We start from the raw sequence: 22,622 nt of genomic DNA on the forward strand, positions 1-22,622 counted from the left end.
GTTTTGGTTTTGTGTGCGTCGATGTTGGAATTTGTTTGTGCTTTTTGCGTTGGAATTTGTTTGCGTGTTTTGTGTTTTGGTGTTATCAAACTTATAAAAATGGGAAATACTCCATCTATCTAAAAGGAGAGTCCTTTGGGGCATATATTAGAGAAATGGGCAAAACATAGCCGTGAGCCTATGACTAAGAAAGACATGATATACTATTTTAATAGGGTGTGGACCCAATATATGTTAAGTTCAGAAGAGCGATGGCTCCTGAATGGCTCACTCAATTATTATACGATCTTGCAATTAGAAGTGTTTTGGGAAAGATCAGGGAAAAGAGATGAGATTCCGTATGTAGAAGCATTTGTGCTATTGCATCAAGAGGAAAAAGAGTCAGGACTGTCACTTTATGGTGTAGCGGTCTGAAAGGAAACCCAAGGGGGAACCTGTTCTACAAGGGGAAGAGGGAGAAAAATGAGAGTGGGCACATGTTACGTCAAAATCTGAACCCCCCTCCGGCCTATACAGCTCCCCCACTGGCCAAGCAGGCTGCACTGGTGGTTGTTCCAACTACCCCCTCCCCCATATTCATTACTTTCACCATCTCCTGTTTCCCCTACCCACGGGGATCGAATAGAAGTTTCTATGTTAACTCCTGGAACACAGAGACCTGGTTTAGTATTACCATCTAAGATCTAACAGGGAACCCAGTTTGGACTGGGAACCAATTCTGCATCAGGGCAATTTCCCTTGGGCCGATATCCTGTAAGAGGCCAGGGGACTCCCTTAGACTTGAGGCATCCGATTCTAATTTCCCCACAGAAGCCCCAGGTAACTTTGACAGTGGGGAACAAGTTGATTGACTTCTAATAGATATGGATGCCACATATTCTGGTAAACACCAAGGTGACACAGAAAACATCTCAGTCTATCACGGTCACAGGAGTTTCTGGAGAAATACAAAACCATCCATTCTTATAGCCTCTAGAATGCCAACTAGGGGACCTCATCCTGAAACATAGCTTCTTATATATGCCAGTGTCCAATCCCCCTTTTTTGGGATGACATCTCCTTTGTAAATTAAATGCTCAGGTAACTTTTTTGCTAGAATATCTTGACATCAGGGTCCCACCAGAGCACGCTTTAAGCCTACAAATGGTGCTCATGGAAACCCCAGAGAAGGAAAAAAGTCATCCAAGGAGAAACTTGCCTGTATCTTTGAGATGCAAATGTCCTATCTGGTCTTCTCAGGAACACTCATCTCTGTCATCCCTTTTTTTTTTTTTTTACATTGAATGTCTCTATTGTTTTCTCTATGTCATTAATTTTCATTCTGATTTTTATTATGTCTTTTCTTCTGCTTGTTTTAGGTTCAGCTTGCTTTTCTTTTTCCAGTGTTTAATAGTGGAAGGTTAAGATATTAATTTTAGATTTCTCTTTTTTAATACAAGCATTCACAGCCATAAATTACCTTCTCAAAACTACTTTACCTGAATTCTATAAGTTTTACTATTCTGTGTGTTTTTTCATTCAGTTGGAAATAGCACATAAGCTTTTTTATTTAAATTATTTTTTATCGGAGTATAATTGCTTTACAATGTTGTGTTAGTTTCTACTGTACAGCAAAATGAATCAGCCATACATATACATGTAACCCCTTCCATTTGGACTTCCTTCCCATTCAGGTCACCACAATGCATTAAGCAGAGTTCCCTGTGCTATACAGTATGTTCTCATTAGTTATCTATTTTATACATAGTATCAATAGTGTATATGTGTCAATCCCAATCTCCCAATTCCTCCCACCCTCCTTTCCCTCTTGGTATCCATCCATTTGTTCTCTACACCTGTGTCTCTATTTCTGCTTTTCTGCCATCCTTTTAAAATGTAAATTTTGAAAAGAGGGTAAAGTAATATAGAAATTGACTTGTCAAGGGTAAATAGAAATCCTAAGTGTCTTTTCTGTAAATATTTAGCCAACTAGACAAGTGAGCTTGATTGTTCCATCTGCCAGAAACCTATTTTAATCCAACCTCTTTTATAAACTGATGGGTTTTACATTGCTGTACCTGATTCAGGGCTGAAATTTTGAAATGAGAACTATGAGGTCTCTGTTTGTGTGTTTGTATGTGTCTTTGTCTTTGGATAACATTGCTGAGGTTAATCTGTAAATGAGCTCTATTTAATTGGCATGAAGAAAAGTAAGCACTTACAAATCAAACAATTCTAAATACAAGAGAAATTAAGCTAAATGAGTTTTAGGTTCACGTGAACTGGGAAATATTTAGTATTAAATAATACCTGGTATTAATGTTTAAGTTTGTTGATATAATTAATATAGATGTGTCTTTAGAGTCATCAACATTAAGTATAATACTTTCACTGCACCTAGATTTAATAGCAGTTAAATGAAATCTTGTTATACCTGTTGCAAATTTGTCAGCAAGAAAAATAACTTGATATGATGAAACTTTAAAGTAAATGTAAATGAGATAAGAGCCTTTAGGTTAACTCTATGGGAATAATTATGTTCTGAAAAATTATCTAAAATAGTCTCTCCAGATTTTGGTAACTATTACTTACCTCTTGGTTTTCACTAGAAATTAAGGTTTTTTTTTTTAAATTTATTTATTTAGTTATTTTTATTTTTGGCTGTTTTGGGTCTTCGTTTCTGTGCGAGGGCTTTCTCTAGTTGTGGCAAGCAGGGGCCACTCTTCATCGCGGTGCACGGGCCTCTCACTATCGTGGCCTCTCTTGTTGCGGAGCACAGGCTCCAGACGGCTCCAGATGCGCAGGCTCAGTAGTTGTGTTGCGGCTCACGGACTCAGTTCCTCCGCAGCATGTGGGATCTTCCCAGACCAGGGCTCGAACCCGTGACCCCTACATTGGCAGGCAGATTCTCAACCACTGCACCACAAGGGAAGCCCCGAAATTAAGGTTTTTAAGAGTTGGGGATTCTAATTTAAATATATAATTAAAGCTACTGAAAATAATTAAAAAAAAATTTCAGTCTTTGTCCTTGCGGCATCAGGCAGGAGACCGCCGAGGCGGACTCAATGACTGAGGCTGATGTAAATCCTAAGGCCTACCCTCTTGCAGATGCCCACCTCACCAAGAAACTATTGGACCTCGTTCAGCAGTCATGTAACTACAAGCAGCAGTCATGTAACTACAAGGAGCCAATGAGGCCACCAAAACCCTCAACAGAGGCATCTCTGAGTTCATTGTGATGGCTGCAGACGCCGAGCCCCTGGAGATCATCCTGCACCTCCCACTGCTGTGTGAGGACAAGAATGTGCCCTACGTGTTTGTGCGCTCCAAGCAGGCCCTGGGGCGAGCCTGTGGGGTCTCCAGGCCTGTCATCGCCTGTTCTGTCACCATCAAAGAAGGCTCACAACTGAAGCAGCAGATCCAATCCATCCAACAGTCCATTGAAAGGCTCTTAGTCTAAACAGGTGGCCTCTGCCACACTCCCTGCTGCTGACTCCTACCCCAGGGGTTATGTACCATTTGTCTGTTAGCATATAGTATTTCCAGCTACCTTCTATTGTTATGAAATATTGTAGTGCTTAATTTGGTTTTTGTATTTTTGTATTGTTTTTGTCTTGTTTTTAGGTTGTCATCTCCTCCCCAGCCTCTCCTGTAATCTCCACTTCCACTCTCTCTCTGCCATCTTATCTTCCCTTTTGGAAAATGCATGCCCAGAACAGGTGGAAGCAGGGTGGCTGACACCATTCAAAGGCAGGGAAGAGCCAAGGTAGAGATTTGGTTCCAGCTTTCAGGTGCCAACTTCCTACTGTGCGGGGCATTATGGAAGTAAACACTGTCCACTTTGTATCCCTTGTGCCCAGCATACGGGATCGTGTTTGAATAATCAAGGGGTTTCCTTTGCTCTCTAGGGCATTATGTATCATTTGGGGAGGAAGCATGTATTCTGTGAGGTTGTTGGGTGTATGTCCCAAGAGTCAGTTTCTGATGTACCCCTGCTGTTTGCTTTTGGTAATATATTTCCCCCCAACTCCCACCTATGCCTCTGAGGGTGGCAGGGCAGCAACATACCAAAGAAATATGCTGCAAAATTCCAGAGGCGCCTTGGTGAGTGAGACAAAGGACAGTTGACCTAGGTCTTGAAGGTGTGGCAAGAGGTTCTGGAATGGAGGATTCTGGGCCAGTCATGGAGAACTGGGAGCTACAGCAGAGATGATGGAATTCAAGGGAACATCCTTGCTTTGGTGAATGGAGATTTCTTCAGTAGACACTTGGTACCAGCTCTGAGAGCCCTTACCCCTGCCTATTTCCTGCCATGATGTGGGTCAGATGTATGTATTCTCTGTCACATCAGAAGGACAGTGCTAATGTGTCATTCTTGTGAGCATCCTAATAAAGAACACGTATATTCGTACTCCAGTTTAAAAAAAAAAAAAATTTCAGTATGGTAGAATGTGTGTTTTCAGTTAAGAAGGTATGAGGAATGGAATTACATTTTACAGATAAAGTTTTATAAATGGTCAGGATTAACTAAATTTAGATTGAAGTTAACTAAGTAAATGGATTTTGTTAAGTAAGCTAATACAAGACTGGAATTTGATCTCTCTCTCTGTTAGAAGTGCTCCTTTTTGATAACAGATTGTATGAATTTCTGTGCCCTTAGTTGATCCATATTTGTTTTCTTTTAATCGGTTTGTGACTTTGGTTAAATGAATAAGTATTGTTTCACAGTGACCTATGATCCTGTTGTGTTTTAAAACCTTTTTGATATTTTTAACAAACTTTCCAAATATCAAAATCTGACTAAAGCTTTTTAGCTTCCAGCTGATTCTGGGATACTTCGAAAGAGACATCTCAGAGAGGAATGTCAAACTATGTTTATTTGGTATGTTAAATTACTTCAAAAACATTGTCAAGTGATTGGAGATGAACCTTTGGTTATAGAGTAAGGATAAATGTCATTAATATAGATATTCCAAAATTTATATGGAATCCCTAACATCTGATATGTCTTAATATGTTATCAATCATAATTCTAGTTATTCTAAAATGTTATATGTAACAGAAATATCCACATTTCCTGCTAATTGCATTGTACTCAAATCTTTAACCAGACTATTTTGTTTTGTCCTGATGCTTTTACAAAATGAAGATTTTCAAGAAGACTCATAAAAAGGAACTTTTTAACAAATACGAGTTTCTGATGGCCTTTAGATAATATCATGGGACTGGGTAACAAATGACAAAACTAGTGGAAAACCTGATTACTTCAACCAGATCAACAGGAATTAATTACATGGGACTGAATGAACTGGTAAATATGATTTATAACTTTATGTCTTTGGGAAATATACTGGCTTTAATCTTTGTTTTTCTGAAAAAAAACAAAACAAAACCTTTTCTCTTATGCTATGATGTACGACAAGTTGATAAAGTACTTCTTTGTAAAAAAAGAGGAAACATTTATCTTTTTCTCTCTACCGGGTTGATCCTGCCAGTAGCATATGCTTGTCTCAAAGATTAAGGCCATGCATGTCTAAGTATGCATGACCAGTACAGTGAAACTGTGGATACCTCATTAAATCAGTTATGGTTCCTTTGGCTGCACATTATTGCAACTTGATTACAACTAGTTATACTAATCATTGTTTTAATTTGTTTTTTGTTTCCAAATTGTTTGTGTTTTGTGTTTCCCTGCTGCACGGTGACTTTGTCAATGTTACTAGCTGCATTAATTTTATCCTGTCTATTTTATAAGATTGTTGTGTCTTACAGTACCTAGTGTGTAACCAGGACTCCAACAAAATATATGATGGCTAACATCTTGAGGAAATAGATCACATTTATAACATAAAATAACTGTAATAGTGTGATTCTAGGTATAGGAAGAGGCAACAAGGGAAAATATCTCCTGGATCATATTAGATTAGTAAGAGGATCCAGAGAATCTTTAATTATCAATAGGACCTAATCAGAAAATTAGCACCTGGAGTGGCATATGAAGAATTTTCACCTGATCTGGGATGAGCCTCCAAGCGCTGTGGAACAAAATTTGATCATGAAATGTCTCCCAAATATTGGTGAAATTCCTTAACAAGAGGAGAGGATCTGAGAAATGGAATATTTCCTGCCATATCAGTCATCAGCAATTGCAGCCCTCCAAAGTGAGCCGGTGAGCCCTGAGGAAACTCAGGAAGGAGAAGAATACCTGCCATTTAGCAGCCATCAGACTGCAGTCACTCCCTATGGTGAGCCCTGAGGAAACTCAGGATATGAGAATACAGGATACAGGCCACCAGATAGCTGAGGTGCATATCAAAGGAATGATTTCACAGAAAAACATTAAATTCCTTAACTTGAGAAGTGGCTCTCGGGCTTGAAGTCCTCAAAGTTCCCAGTAACTCTCAAATTTAGGTTGTGAATATTTTTAAAGTCTACAGGTGTAAAGTAAACACTTTTCAAAGAGGAACAAAAGAGGACAAATCTCAAAATTTGGAACACTGGCACTGATGGCAGACAGTCCCAGAAAGATCCATTTAATGAAGCAGTTAGAATGGTTGTCACCCCTTTTTCCACAAGATTGCCAAATGGACATTGACAGTGGGGAATTGTAACAGGAAAGAGCCAATTCTGACTCCATGTTGGATCTGTTTCTTTTCCTTTAACCTTTGCTTTTTGTTGTTTTTGTTATTATAATCACTGTCTATAGCTGTAAGCATACATAATGGCCTGCTATAGGGAACTCTGCCCCTCTGTCTGACTGTTAAACTAAAGTGCTTTTGTCCAGCTCACAGAGAGACATTGTGACCCCGCCCACCTGGGAATGGCTACAGAGAAGAAGAAATTAACACATTCCCTCCCTGAGGCAGGCCATGGGAGGAGATGTTTTGCAAGATAAATGGCCTTTTTACTTTACTTCCTCACCTCCTCCCCCCTCTGTTCTATAAAAAGAACTGGCATCCAGACCCTGATAAGGTGATATTTTGTAAGATGGTATTTTGGGGACCCTAGGCTGTTAACCCAAGTTCGTGTGCTCGACTCACAGTGAGGCCAAACAAACTGAAACATCGGACTTTGGGGCAGAGAAAGGTTTATTTCAAGGAGATGAGGTGGCTCATACCCTGAAAAGCCTCGAGCTTCCCAAAAGGTTTCAGCAAAGCATGTTTAAAGCCCTGGGGTGTGGGGAGCATCACAGGGTACGTGATCAGCTTGTGCACAGTTCTCTGATTGGCTGATGGTGAGGCAGCAGGGTGGTGTCACTGCGGTTAACTTTGTCAGTCCTTAGGCTCCAGGAAGCCAGGGGCTATGTGCTCATAGTCATCAAGTAGTTCTTCCATTTGGTGTGTGCGTCTGTGTGTGTGTGGGGGAGGGGGGGTTCACATCTGCAAAACAACGCAGGAAATTTGCATCAAACTTTATCTAGGTACTTCAGAGAGGAGCTAAAGCAGAGGATATGGAGGAAGGCCTGTCCTGGGAAGGCCGCATAGGGTCCTGTTCGGTTACAATTCCACCCTTTTCTTTGTCACTGCTTAATCATGAGGAGAACAATTTTTTTTTTTTTAATATCTTTATTGGGGTATAATTGCTTAACAATGTTCTGTTAGTTTCTGCTGTATAATAAAGTGAAACAGCTATATGTGTACATATATCCCCATATCCCCTCCTTCTTGCATCTCCCTTCCACCCTCCCTATCCCACCCCTCTGGTGGTCACAAAGCATGAGCTGATTTCCCTGTGCTATGCAGCTGCATCCCACTAGCTATCTATTTTACATTTGGTAGTGTATATATGTCCATGGCACTCTCTCACTTCATCCCAGCTTACCCTACCTCCTCCCCGTGTCCTCAAGTCCATTCTCTATGTCTTCGTCTTTACTCCTGTCCTGCCCCCAGGTTCTTCAGAACCATTTTTGTTTGTTTGTTTGTTTTTTTAGATTCCATATATATGTGTTAACATACGGTATTAGTTTTTCTCTTTCTGACTTACTTCACTCTGTATGACAGACTCTGGGTCATCCACCTCATTGCAAATGACTCAATTTCGTTTCTTTTTCTGGCTGAGTAACATTTCATTGTATATATGTGCCACGTCTTCTTTATCCATTCATCTGTCTATGGACACTTAGGTTGCTTCCATGTCCTGGCTATTGTAAATAGAGCTGCAATGAACACTGTGGTACATGACTCTTTTTGAACTCTGGTTTTCTCAGGGTATATGCCCAGTAGTGGGATTGCTGGGTCGTATGGTAGTTCTATTTTTAGTTTTTTAAGGCACCTCCATACTGTTCTCCATAGTGGCTGTATCAATTTACATTCCCACCGACAGTGCAAGAGTGTTCCCTTTTCTCCACACCCTCTCCAGCATTTACTGCTTGTAGGTTTTTTTTGATGATGGCCATTCTGACTCGTGTGAGGTGATACCTCATTGTCATTCTGATTTGCATTTCTCTAATGATTAGTGATTTTGAGCATGCTTTCACGTGTTTGTTGGCAATCTGTATATCTTCTTTGGAGAAATGTCTATTTAGGTCTTCTGCCCATTTTTGGATTGGGTTGTTTGTTTTTTTGATATTGAGCTGCATGAGCAGCTTGTGTATTTTAGAGATTAATCCTTTGTCAGTTACTTCATTTGCAAATATTTTCTCCCATTCTGAGGGTTGTCTTTTCATCTTGTTTATGGTTTCCTTTGCTGTGCAAAAGCTTTTAAGTTTCATTAGGTCCCATTTGTTTATTTTTCTTTTTATTTCCATTACTCTAAGAAGTGGGTCAAAACCGATCTTGCTGTGATTTATGTCATAGAGTGTTCTGCCTATGTTTTTGTCTAACAGTTTTATAGTGTCTGGCCTTACATTTAGGTCTTTAATACATTTTGAGTTTACTTTTGTGTATGGGGTTAGGAAGTGTTCTAATTTCCTTCTTTTACATGTAGCTGTCCATTTTTCCCAGCACCACTTATTGAAGAGGCTGTTGTTTCTCCACTGTATATTCTTGCCTACTTTATCAAAGATAAGGTGACCATAGGTGCGTGGGTTTGTCTCAGGGCTTTCTATCCTGTTCCACTGATCTATATTTCTGTTTTTGTGCCAGTACCATATTGTCTTGATTACTGTAGCTTTGTAGTATAGTTTGAAGTCCGGGAGCCTGATTCTTCCAGCTCCATTTTTCTTTCTCAAGATTGCTTTGGCTATTCGGGGTCTTTTGTGTTTCCATACAAATTGTAAAATATTTTGTTCTGCCTAGAGAATTTCCTTTAGAGTTTGTTGTAAAGCTGGTTTGGTACTGCTGAATTCTCTTAGCTTTTGCTTGTCTGTAAAGGTTTTAATTTCTCCATCGAATCTGAATGAGATCCTTGCTGGGTAGGGTAATCTTGGTTGTAGGTTTTTCCCTTTCATCACTTTAAATATGTCCTGCCACTCCCTTCTGGCTTGCAGTGTTTCTGCTGAAAGGTCAGCTGTTAACCTTATGGGGATTCCCTTGTGTGCTATTTGTTGCTTTTCCCTTGCTGCTTTTAATATTTTTTCTTTGTATTTAATTTCTGATAGTTTGATTCATATGTGTCTTGTCGTGTTTCTCCTTTGATTTATCCTGGATGGGACTCTCTGCACTTCCTGGACTTGATTGACTATTTCCTTTCCCATATTAGGGAAGTTTTCAACTGTAATCTCTTCAAATATTTTCTCAGTCCCTTTTTTTATTCCTCTTCTTCTTCTGGGACCCCTATAGTTTGAATGTTCTTGCGTTTAATGTTGTCCCAGAGGTCTCTGAGGCTGTCCTCAATTCTTTTCATCCTTTTTTCTTCTTCTCTGTGATAGTTATTTCCACTCTTTTATCTTCCAGGTCACTTATCCATTCTTCCACCTCAGTGATTCTTCTGTTGATTCCTTCTAGAGAATTTTTAATTTCATTTATTGTGTTGTTCATCATTGTTTGTTCGCTCTTTAGTTCTTCAAGGTCCTTGTTAAACGTTTCTTGTATTTTCCCCATTTTATTTCCAAGATTTTGGATCATCTTTACTATCATTACTCTGAATTCCTTTTCAGGTAGACTGCCTATTTCCTCTTCATTTGTTGGTCTGGTGGGTTTTTACCTTCCTCCTTCATGTGCTGTGTATTTCTCTGTCTTCTCATTTTGCTTAACTTTCTGTGTTTGGGGTCTCCTTTTTGCAGGCTGCAGGTTCGTAGTTCCTGTTGTTTTTGTTTTCTGCCCCCAGTATGTAAGGTTGTTTCAGTGGCTTGTGTAGGCTTCCTGGTGGAGGGGACTGGTTCCTGTGTTCTGGTGGATGAGGCTGGATCTTGTCTTTCTGGTGGGCAGCACCTCGTCTGGTGGTGTGTTCTGGAGTGTCTGTGAATTTCTTATGATTTTAGCCAGCTTCCTGCTAGTGGGTGGGGTTATGTTCCTGTCTTGCCAGTTGTTTGGCATGGGCTGTCCAGCACTGTAACTTGCCGGTCATTGAGTGGAGCTGGGTCTTAGCATTGAGATGGAGATCTCTGGGAGAGCTTTGGCCAGTTGATATTTTGAGGAGCTGGGAGTTCTCTGGTGGACCAATGTCCTGAACTTGGCTCTCCCACCACAGAGGCTCAGGCCTGACACCTAGCTGGAGCACCAAGACCCAGTCAGCCACACGGCTTAGAAGAAAAGGGAGAAAAGAAAGAAAGAAAGAAAAGAAAAGTAAAATAACAAAGTTTTTAAAATAAAAAATAAATATTAAAAAAATAAATAAAAAAGTAATAAAAAAAAGAAAAGAAAGAAAGAAGAGAGCTACCAAACCAAAAAACAAATCCACCAATGATAACAAGTGCTAAAAAGTATACTAAAAAAAAAAAAAAAAAAAGGACAGACAGAACCCTAGGACAAATTGTAAAAGCAAATCTATACAGACGAAATCACACAAAGAAGCAAGCATACACATATACACTCACAAAAAAGAAAAAGGAAAAAGAAAAAATATATATATATATATTAAAAAAAAAAGGAAGAGAGCAACCAAATCAATAAATAAGTTGACCAATAATAATAACCTCCAAATGCTAAACTAAAATAAGCAGAAAACCAGAAACAAATTAGATGCAGAAAGCAAACCCCAAGTTTACAGTTGCTCCCAAAGTCCACCACCTCAATTTTGGGATGATTCATTGTCTATTCCGGTATTCTAGAGATGCAGGGTACATCAAGTTGATTGTGGAGATTTAAACCTCTGTTCCTGAGGCTGCTGGGAGAAATTTCCTTTTCTCTTCTTTGTTTGCACAGCTCCTGGGGTTCAGCTTTGGATTTAGCCCCACCACTGCATGTAGGTCGCTTGAGGACATCTGTTCCCCACCCAGACAGGATAGGGTTAATGTAGCAGGTGATTAGGGGGCTCTGGCTCACTCAGGCTGGGGGAAGAGAGGGGTATAGAATGTGGAGCGAGCCTGTGCCAGCAGAGGCCAGCATGACACTGCAACAGCCTGAGGCATGCCATGTGTTCTCCTGGGGAAGTTGTCCCTGGATCATGGGACCCTGGCAGTGGCAGGATGCACAGGCTCCTGGGAGTGGAGGTGTGGATAGTGACCTGTGCTTGCACACAGGCTTCTTGGTTGCTGCAGCAGCAGCCTTAGCGTTTCATGCCTGTCTCTGGTATCTGTGCTGATAGGTGTGGCTCACACCCATCTCTGGAGCTTGTTTAGGTGCTGCTCTGAATCCCCTCTCCTCACGCACCCCAAAACAATGGTCTCTTGCCTCTTAGGCAGTTCCAGACTTTTTCCTGGACTCCCTCCCTGCTAGCTGTGGTGCACTAGCCCCCTTAGGCTGTCTTCATGCAGCCAACCCCAGTCCTCTCTCTGGGATCTGAACTCTGAAGCCCGAGCCACAACTCCTAGCCCCTGTCCGCCCCAGCGGGTGAGCAGACAAGCCTCTCATGCTGGTGAGCGCTGGCCGGCACTGATCCTCTGTGCAGGAATCTCTCCACTTTGCCCTCTGCACCCCTGTTGCTGCGCTCTCCTCCATGGCTCTGAAGCTTCCCCCCACCCACCCACCCACCCCCCGTCTCCACCAGTGAAGGGGCTTCCTAGTGTGTGGAAACTTTTCCTCCTTCACAGCTCCTTCCCAGATGTGCAGGTCCTATCACTATTCTTTTGTCTCTGTTTTTCCTTTTTTCTTTTGCCCTACCCAGATACGCTGGGAGTTTGCCTTTTGGGAAGTCTGAGGTCTTCTGCCAGCGTTCAGTAGGTGTTCTGTAGGAGTTGTTCCACATGTAGATGTATTTTTGATGTATTTGAGAGGAAGGAGGTGATCTCAATGTCTTACTCCTCCACCATCTTGAAGGTCGTCCCCCCCTGCTGCAGGAGAACAAACTTTGATCAAGAAAAGGAATAAAGGTTCAGATAGAGAGGTTAATCATAAACTTGACAGAGGGACCCATAGTGTCCCTCTTGGTTACAATTATTCCAGCAGACACTGCTTTGAAAATGGCTGGTGGCTTCTGAGTCTGACATAGCTACTCCATTTTTACTTCCAAATGCATTTCTCTCCTCAATGGCCAAAGCAGATGTCACCATTAGTGATTTTAATGCTTTTCTAAATATGAGAAGGTGCAAGAATTTGGGCTTATAAAATCTGAAAATATCTAAGGCCTGATCTGCCAGCTTTTTCCAGAGCACAGAGTGCCTCATTCCTGATCTCCACCCTGACGTCCTTTTAGGGGGTGTTGAAGGTCAGCAGCTGCAGTGGAGAGGTAGATGGCAAGTGTCAATTTCCAGCTGGTCCCTTCCTGGTCATAAATTTGATCATCGTTTTGGGGGCTCTTCATGACCATTTTGTCCCACAGTGCTAGGAGTGCTCATTCTCAGGTCTGGCGAAGATTTCACTGGTTGGCCACTCAATGTGCTATCACTGGACTAGGCCTTAGTGCCAAAAGTCTCAGTACCTCCTGTCTTACTAGTCTCTTATGTTCCAGGAAAATATTCCCTCTTGTTGCTTCTTCTCATACCTAGAGTTTCACTATTAAAATCATTGATCGTATATGGAACTATATATTATTTTATCAGAGGCTCAATCACACATTTGTTAATGAAAGAAACAACAAAATAGGCAATATAGGTTATAAGTTGTTGCAAATATCTCCTGGTTTCAGCCAGACTCAGGAGGAGATATGTTAATTTCTTCTTTCCTGCAGCCATTCACAGGTGGGCTGGGTCAAGATGTTCCCAGTGAGCTGAAGAAAGTATTCTAGTTTAACATTCAAGCGTGGGGACAGGGTTCCCTGAGATGGGCCATTTATGTATACTTTAAGCTATAACCAAATCATTTAGTGATGAACTTGTAGCAAAAGCAATAGAATACAAAGATTAAAATAAAAGAAACAGGTCTAATAGGGGTCAGATTTGTTCTTCCCTATTACAATTCCTGACTGTCAATGTCCATTCCACAGTCTTTTGGGGAAAGGCGCAACAACCGCTCTTAGCTACTTCCTGCTGTACGGGGGCAATGAAGGGTGATTGTGGAATGAAATTGATCAGCCTTGGGCAGGGAATATTAAACCTTTTAGCCTTGTTATCTAATTTGTAATTGGACCTACCTATTAATTTTAACTTTCTCACTGTGTCATAACTATACTTAGGGGGAGAGATTTCCTTACATCTGGATAAACACAGATTAAAAGCCAGTAATATTTCAGGCAGTATCAAAAATTACAACCATATTCATCAGTTTACTCAGTCCTATATAATTAATCCTTTTTACTAACAGTTTTATGAAATCAGAGTTTCCATTACACTTTTAAAATATCTTACCTAGTTCACCAGTATGATTTAAAAGTTATCAGAAACCTGTTTTTGTCAAAACACCCTTTTATGGCTTTTCTTGAAGATGTGGCAGTTTTGTAAAGCATCAGCTTAGCTGCCTATGAATGATAAAAGTCTTAAAAAGGCAAGGTTAAAGATCTGATTACCATTCTTCCTGTCAAAGATGCTTATGCAAGCTGTTGTGACATGCAATATTTTAAGATAACTAAAATTATAACATTATACCAGGGCATATACAAATTTCAGAAACTTTATATGATTTCTACAATGTCTGTATTAATAACACTTACTCATACTGTATAATCTGAGGAGGCTTATCACTCATTTGACAATGCTTTCTGTGTAATTTAGCATACCAACCAATTCTAGTCAGTTTAATATATATATATATATATCTCTCTCTATATATCTATATATATATATATATATATCTTTTTTTTTCTTGAGGTGCCTCAGGGACCCTCTGAAGTATCCCAATGCTAGCTGAAGTCAAAGGAACTTTACTTAGGATTTGATAGGAAGGTCATCAAAATATCAGAAAGTTTAGTTTTTTTTAAAAAATTTGGTCAGATAGAATATTTAAGAACAAATTCAGATCAGTTAAACGCAAGATAGTTCACACAATCTGTTGTCAAAAGCAGTATTCTAAGTAAACTTGTTCTCCTAATAAAGAGGAACCAAGTCTGGTCCTGCACCAGTCTACTTTTAATAACAAAATTCATTTTCCCCATTAAGTGTAATCTAATGTCAGCCTGACCAAGAATAAAACTCCTTTTTTGCTCAAAATATATATCCCACTTTCCTACTGGATCGTGAAATGTTTTATTATTTTTAGTAGCTTTAATTAGATATCCAAATTAGAATCCCCAACTCATAAAACCCTTAATTTCCAGTGAAAACCAAGAGGCAAGTAATAGTTACCAAAATCTGGAGGGACTATTTTAGATAATTTTCAAAACATAATTATTCCTATAGAATTTACTTAAAAGTTCTTATCTCATTTACATTTACTTTAAAGTTTCATCATACCAAGTTATTCTTCTTGCTGACAAATTTGCGACAGGTATAACAAGATTTCATTTAACTTCTATTAAACCTAGGTGCAGTGAAAGTATTATACTTAAAGTTGATGACTCTAAAGACATGTCTAAATTAATTAGATCCACAAACTTGAACATTAATACCAGGTATTATTTTAACACTAAATATGTCCCAGTTCACGAGAACCTGAAACTCATTTAGCTTAATTTCTCTTGTACTTAGAATTGTTTGATTTGTAAGTGCTTACTTTTCTTTAAGCCAATTAAATAGAGCTCACTTACAAATTAACCTCAGCAAAGTTATCCAAAGACAGACACATACAAACACACAAACAAACAGAGAGACCTCATAGTCCTCATTTCAAAAGTTCAGCCCTAAGTCAGGTACAGCAATGTAAAACCCATCAGTTTACAAAAGAGGTTGGATTAAAATTAGGTTTCTGGCAGATGGAACAAATCAAGCTCACTTGTCTAGATGTTTAAATATTTGCAGAAAAAAGCACTTAGGATTTCTATTTACCCTTGACAAGTCAATTTCTAAATTACTTTACCCTCCCTTCAAAATTTGCATTTTAAAAGGATGGCAGAGGTGAGGGTTCCTGAGAAGACCAAATAGGACATTTGCATCTCAAAGATACAGGTAAGTTTCTCCTTGGATGACTTTGTTTCCCCTTTGTTGGTCTCTGAGGTGTCAAAGCCATTGCCATCATGGGCCTTTTGCATATTTCTCTGGGTGCATTCAGCCTTTTCAACCATATCCCTATTACTGAAAACCAAATAAGCCAATTGAAACAAATCGTTCATTGGAGCCTGAAGACCAGCAGTTGTTTTCTGAATTGTGCGCCTGATGTCTGGGGCAGACTGGGCTATGAAATGCATAGCCAAAAGGGCCTGTCCCCTGGGGGAGGAGGGATCCACGTTTGTATACTTCTTAAAGTGTCCACTAGTCTCCCTTGGATGACTGAAGGATTTTTGTGCTGTCCCTGTTGCACCTCTTTCACCTTTTTATAATTAATAGATTTTACTGTAAGTTTCTTCAGACCCTAATGAAACTTATGAATTAAAGTTTGGCTGAGGGAACATTCCCAGTAGTTTTGAATGTTATTCTTGCACCCCCTTTTTTCTTCAGTTCCAAGCAACACAGATTCATTAGATCAGCTCCAGAGAGCCCAGGTAGATCATTTATATCTCAAAGGCACAGGAAGAGAAATGCAAATTCCTCTTCTAACTACTTATACAAAACCCAGCCATCTCAGGCTATTTTCAGGGAACTTTCCTTTTTCTCAGTTCCCAAATATCCACCTCAGTTTAAACAAACAAATACATACATATCCTCCACTCACATTCGCATGCCCCTTTTCCAGCAAAACCAGGAAGAGAAAAAGGGATTCGGACTCAGGTACCGAGACACCCATTCACATACACACACATACCCCAAGATAAAAGCAATTGCAAAAGACCCACTTTGACATAGTAGCCAAGCCATTAGCGGGCTTTGCCGTCCAGATCTCAGGGAGTATTGAAGCATTTTCTTTCTTTTAGGGAGCATAGCTAAAGATCTCTTAGTTTTGCAAAAGCACCCCAGGGGACGATAAGATGGAACAGAGCTCTGATCATCCATACTTAATTATTCATGGCCGGTGTTATCAAATATCAAGCAAACAGCAATTCAAATCGGTCTCTCAGGTTCACAGTTAGTTCCCTAGCCCCTAAAAGGAAGAAAGTCCTAACCAATGTTCTGCCACAGGCAAAACCAAGGCAATAGGGAAGGATACCCTGGTGTCGTCACTCAGGAGCCCCGTTACTGACCAAAATGTCTCAACTGGCCAATGCAAGTACTAACACACATACAAACAACAAACACATGGTCCCACAAACAAAGAATCAGAGGAGGCGTAGCCCAGAAATTCCACCTCCATTCCCAGACAGAGGCTCCAGAGAGGCCTGCCTCCTGAAAAAGAATGGACCATGAGTGGCTCACCCCAAAATGATACACACAAAAACACAAACAACAACTAAGTTACAGTCACACAGACAGAAAATCAGAAGAGGTGTAGTCTAGAATTCCCCTTTCACTCCCCAATGGAGGCCAAGCCCGGCTCTCGCAAATGAACCGGTTTCCAAATCAGGTAGAGTCCAACAACAATTCCCATCTCCAACAAGGTACCCCAACCAAACAAATTGGCTTGTCCCGTAAAGGAAAAGCCAGTCTGAGGAGGGAATATGTTCCTGGTGTGCACACTGGAGCGACTTACCCCTCAGGTGGCTCACTTCCCGCAAGGGAAGCAGCCCAAATGGAGTGGAGAGAATTACAAGCCTGCACAAGCTGAAGTGACTCGCCCAATGACACCAAATGTGGACTGCAGCTCCAGACATTTCTCGGCTCCAAACAGCCTCATGCCATGGGTGACCAGCGCCTGTCGGGGACAGTCCCTCCAAGATCCCAGGAACGAAATGGACTCCAACAGTTGCTGGGGGCTCAGGGAAGGTGATGCCCCAGGCTGGGGTTGACCGGCCATGGACATGAACTCCTGGCTGACTGGCCGAAATTTTTAATGCACATTCATGTGCCCAATGCACAGTGAGGCCAAACAAACTTAAACATCAGAGTTTGGAGCAGAGAAAGGTTTATTGCAAGGCCATGCAAGGAGGCGAGATGGCTCATGCCCTGAAAAGCCTTGAGCTCCCCAAAAGCTTTAGGCAAAGCGTTTTTAAAGGCCAGGAGAAGGGGGGGGCGTCGCAGGGTACGGGATCAGCTTGTTCACGATTCTCTGATTGGCTGTTGGTGAGGCAGCAGCGTGGTGTCACAGGGGTTAACCTTGTCAGTCCTTAGGCACCAGGAGACCTGGGGCTATGTGCTCATAGTCATCAAGTAGTTCTTCCATTTGGTGTGTGTGTGGAGGTGGGGGGGGTCCATATCTGCAAAACACCTCAGGAAATTTGCATCAAATACTATTATCTAGGTACTTCAGAGAGGAACTAAAGCAGAGGATATGGGGGAAGGCCTGTCTCGGGAAGGCCCCATAGGGTCTTGCTCAGTTATAGTCTGCCATCTTCTTGGTCTGCTGGCTTTCAGAATAAAGTTGCTATTCCTTGCCTCAACACCTCATCTCCCTAGTTTGGACTCGGTAACATATTGTTGACTTAAAAAATATTCACAACCTAAAAGTTGAGAGTTATGTTTTATTCGGTGGGAATTTTTAGGACTTCAAGCCTGGGAGGCAGCATCTCAAGTAACCCTGAGAAAACTGCTCTGAGGAGGCAAGGGGGGGAGCCAGGATGTATAGGAGTTTTGCAACAAAAGGCAGGTAGTAGGAACATCAAAAGATTACTGTTAATTAAAGAAAACCATACACCTTTCTGTGTATGGGAAGGTGCAAGAGTCTGGGCTCACTGAAATTATTCCTTTGATATGCACCTCAGCTATCTGGGGCCCTGTGCTTTATATCCTGAGTTCCCTCAGGGCTCACATTGGAGGGCTGCAATTGCTGATGACTGTGACATCCTTTGTTTACTGATATGGCAGGAAATATTCCATTTCTCAATATCCTCCTGTATCATGAATGCCATGAGTTGGAAAATAATTTATTTACTTTATTTGCTTGTTCATAGAATTTATAGTTGCTCTGTTGGAACTGTTCATCTTCAATATCTAATTTTAGAAAACAAACCTCATGTACGATCTAGACAAAAGTAATCCAGCTATTGAAAGATTCAACTATTACTTAATCCAACTTAAAATAGCACTGATGCTCATGGTCCCTTTTCTTGTTTATCTTGAGGACAAAACTGATAGCTCAAGTAATTGAACTTAGAAATCTTTAAGAATGCTCAAAGAGCAGAGTTGGAGAATTGTAGCTCTGGTATTTTTGTTTTGTTCTCATGGTGAATAACTCCATTTTGCATTGTTAAAAGGAGTCTTTCATTTCTTAATGTTACTTGTTATTCTTTCATCCAAATAATATACCTTAGCAGACCAATGCTTTCTTGATTTTTATTTTTTTAGGCTTCACAGCATGTGGCATCTTAGTTCCCCAACCAGGGATCTAACCCCCACCCCCTGCAGTGGAAGCTCAGAGTCTTAACCATTGGACCACCAGGGAAGTCCTGACCAATGTGTTCTTTAATTGCTAATTGAAAACAAAGAAAACCAGTCATTGACATGACTTCTGGCAGTCACTTATTAGTATTCTAGTATTATGAGGAAACTAATGCTAATTCTTTTTTAAAAGACAGCACATTTCCCCCTTCATTTTTCTTGTTAGAGAAATCTCTAAGAGATGAGAGACTTAGCTTTCCTAGTGTCATCAGGACCATTGTATAAATGCTAATAACTCCAATTTTAGCCTGTATGCCAATGACTTTCAAAACTATATGCCCAGCTCAAGCTTTTTTCCTAGACCCCATACCCAATAATCTGATTGATAGAGGAGTCATCTAAATGTCTCACATAAAAATCAACTCATTCAACATATCCAACTCAACTGAACTCCTGATCTAACCTCTACAAACCTGCTACTGTTCTGTGTCACTTTTTTAGGAAAAGGCAGCATTCTCCTGGTTGACCAGTTCAGAAACTTGGAATTAATTCAAGATCACTGCATTTCAAACTTTTGGTCTCAGGATTCTTTTACACTCTTAAAGATTATTAATGACCCTGTGGGCAGTGGGGAATAATTTTTCCTCTATCCTTCTGGATTCTTGGTTGATACCACCCTGTAATAAAAAGACAGATTAACAGCAGAAAAATAAATTTAAAAGCATACTCATGGGAGTCCCACAAAGATATGAGACCAAAGGCAGTCAGGCAATTGAGGCTTATATACCATCCTGAGTAAGGAGAAGTGGGTAGTGGTCTGGGGCTTCAAAGGAGAGGAAGGCAATTCACAGGAAGTTGAGAAGAGCAAATGTTTGGTAAATAAATATTTGCCCTGCCATGTAGATAACTTTCTCAGATATAAAAAGTTATCTCTTGTAATAGCTCTTTTCCTGGTACAAGCTCCCTTTTCTGATTTCTTTTAGGCAGTTAAGGGGGAGGTAAAAACTTTTCTTGACTCTGATGGGTCTTGATTGCCTTCAGCTCCACATGGTAAAGTGGCATATTTGGAGTGTTACATTCTGCTAAAATTCAATCCCAAACAGATTTTATTTAAGTGGTTCATATGTGTTGATATTTACATATTAAAAATTAAAGCAGAAATTTCAAAACTATTTTTCCAAAAATAACAATAAACACTTTACATGTTAACCTATTTTTAAAGGTTTTATCATAATTTTATTATTTTTCTTTTTTTCTTATTTTAATTGAAACATAATTGATTTACAATATTATATTAGTTTCAGGTGTACAACATAGTGATTCAATATGTTTATAGATTGTACTCCATTTAGAGTTATTACAAAATAATGACTATTTTCCCTGTGCTGTACAATATATCCTTGTTGCTTATTTATTTTATACCTGGTAGTTTGTATCTCTTAATCCCATACTTCTCTCTAGCCCCTTCCCCCTTCCCTCTCCATGCTAGTAACCACTAGTTTGTTCTCATGTAAGTGATAACATAGAGTATTTGTGTTTCTCTGTCTGACCTACTTTACCCTAGACCCTGCCATGAAACCAATATCCTAATCGTCTATATTTGAAAATTCTTTCCTGTCTGTCCTGTCTTCTGCATCCTTATTAACACTGCTTTCATTTAGACCCTAATCATCTCTCATCTGGATTCTCAAAATACCTTCCGGTCTGGTCTCTGTATTTAACCCATCTCTTGCAATTTGTTTTCTATTCTGTCCTTAGAATGATTTTTCTAACATGCAAATCTGAACTTACCATTCTCCAGTTCAAATTATTGAATTGTTCTTTATCACTCATAAGATCAAGTGTAATTGTCTTTAGGTAGGCTATAAGACCACCCACATTCAGGCCTCTTCCTGCCTCTCCAATAATTTGTGGTGTAGTCATATTGAATATGAACAAAAAGTTATTTCTTGTTTACCATATACTTTGTAATGCTTTTGTACCTTTGTGTTATGTTCCTTCTATCCACGATACCCTTTTTGTCCCTTATCTACCTGTGAAATCCTACTCATCTGTCAAGGTTCAAAGGAGGTATAATTACCTAACAACGTACTCCCTTCCCATCTCCATGCCAGAATTGGGTAGTTTTTGGTATCTCCAGCTGAATAGGACCAAAGGAGCCATGTATTAACACTTCACAAAATGCTCATCAAATAAGACACACTCAATGAACATTTAATTTTCTTTCTGTAGTGTGGAAATCCCTGCTTCTTTTTGTTCCCTTACTAGAAACACTAAATGCTTCATTCACACAGTTATGTAAGGTAAATTTTAGGGGGAGGAAGGAAAAGGTTAATGTAATATAGTATTTTGTAAATGTTGTCTTAATACAGTTTTGAAGTCATGCCTAAAATCTCTCAGTTGCCTTTTGCAGGCAGTTTACTAAGCTCCCACACCAACAGGGACAGCACTTAGGCCCATGAACCTGTAAAATTTTTCAGGTAACCCAATCCACAGGGAACTTGGGAAACCTAGCTCACCCCATCCCCCCTTGCCATACATATGTTGCCCCTTGTTCCCTGTCCCCTGTCTCTGGGTGCAACTCCCTGTGTGGCAGCCTTGTCTAGTTTGCAACTATAAGTAACAAAGAGTTCTGCCTTTCAACTATCTAAGGTTAATTTGTTCTATCCCACCATCAAGAACCTTTAAATTTTATAAAATAGTAATGTAATCTGTAGTCTAAATTCTTAGAATAATCTTGTTGAAGAACTTCCAAACATAACTTGAGTTACATGTTCACAGATTTAGCAAAGAAATGCTACTTCCTTTAGTAAATGGTGATAAAGAGAACTCAGAATGATATTTTAAGTGGAAAGCAATATTTCTTTAAGAGCTCACTCAGAAATTTTCAAAATGATTTAAACATTTATTGCATTCATTATTTGATGAATCTAATGGTACACTTAATTCCTACCTTTTATGCAATCTGTAATGAGGCTGAATAGCTCAAAGTCTCTTACTTGCAAAGCTATGAAGTATTTAAGCTATGTCTATAACCATAAATGGGTTTGAATATTGCCAGTAAAGTTAATCAAAACATTTTTATGTAAAAAATAAAATCACTTGGGGAAGAGGTATGCTGGTAACTAAGTCAAAATACGTTAAACCTTGGCAATCTGCATTAGTACAGAATCTCACCCTCTTTTGTTAACAAATAATAATTCAAGTAGTGCAGTGAAATACATGGTCTATTAAAGAGTGCTCATTTCCCACCTGCTTAAAAATCATTTTTGATGATTGCAAATGCAGATTACTGGGCCCTCCTATAGGTGAGATTCAGGAATTTGCATTTTTAACAAGGCTTCAAATTGATTTTTTTTGTACTCTAAAGTTTGTGTGTATTTCTAAAAAAAAGCTGGAGGGGTATACTTCATGTGACAGACATCCTTGTGAATGCACCCTTTCATGAATTCCCAAATTCCCAATTAAACTTACAGATTCTCTTAGCCCCTGCCTTCTCCCCCAGCCATCCTAAGAATATCAGAAGTACAGATTTGACCTGTGAAATCATCTTGCTGGCAGCCCAGCACAAGGTTATCCTAAAAGGATAAATATAATGAAGCGAAATAATAAATACAACTCCAATTATTGAATGTGTACTCAACGGTACAGGTTAAGTGTTTTTCATATATCATCTTATTCTTAAAACTAGGAAGTGTTATAGACAATATTCCGATTTAGTATTTGAAGAAACTAAGGTTCATAGGGGTTAGGTAACATATTGAGAGTCACACAATTAGATATTGGTGGA

At 39.7% G+C, this 22,622-nt stretch overlaps 1 pseudogene; it reads left to right on the forward strand.

Moving 5' to 3' along the window:
- Positions 1-3,017: 3,017 nt before the first annotated feature.
- On the forward strand, positions 3,018-3,503 carry LOC133082212 (NHP2-like protein 1; annotated as a pseudogene).
- Positions 3,504-22,622: the final 19,119 nt, after the last annotated feature.

This window comes from Eubalaena glacialis, chromosome X (assembly GCF_028564815.1).
Source record: "Eubalaena glacialis isolate mEubGla1 chromosome X, mEubGla1.1.hap2.+ XY, whole genome shotgun sequence".
Classification (NCBI taxonomy): Eukaryota; Metazoa; Chordata; class Mammalia; order Artiodactyla; family Balaenidae; genus Eubalaena; species Eubalaena glacialis.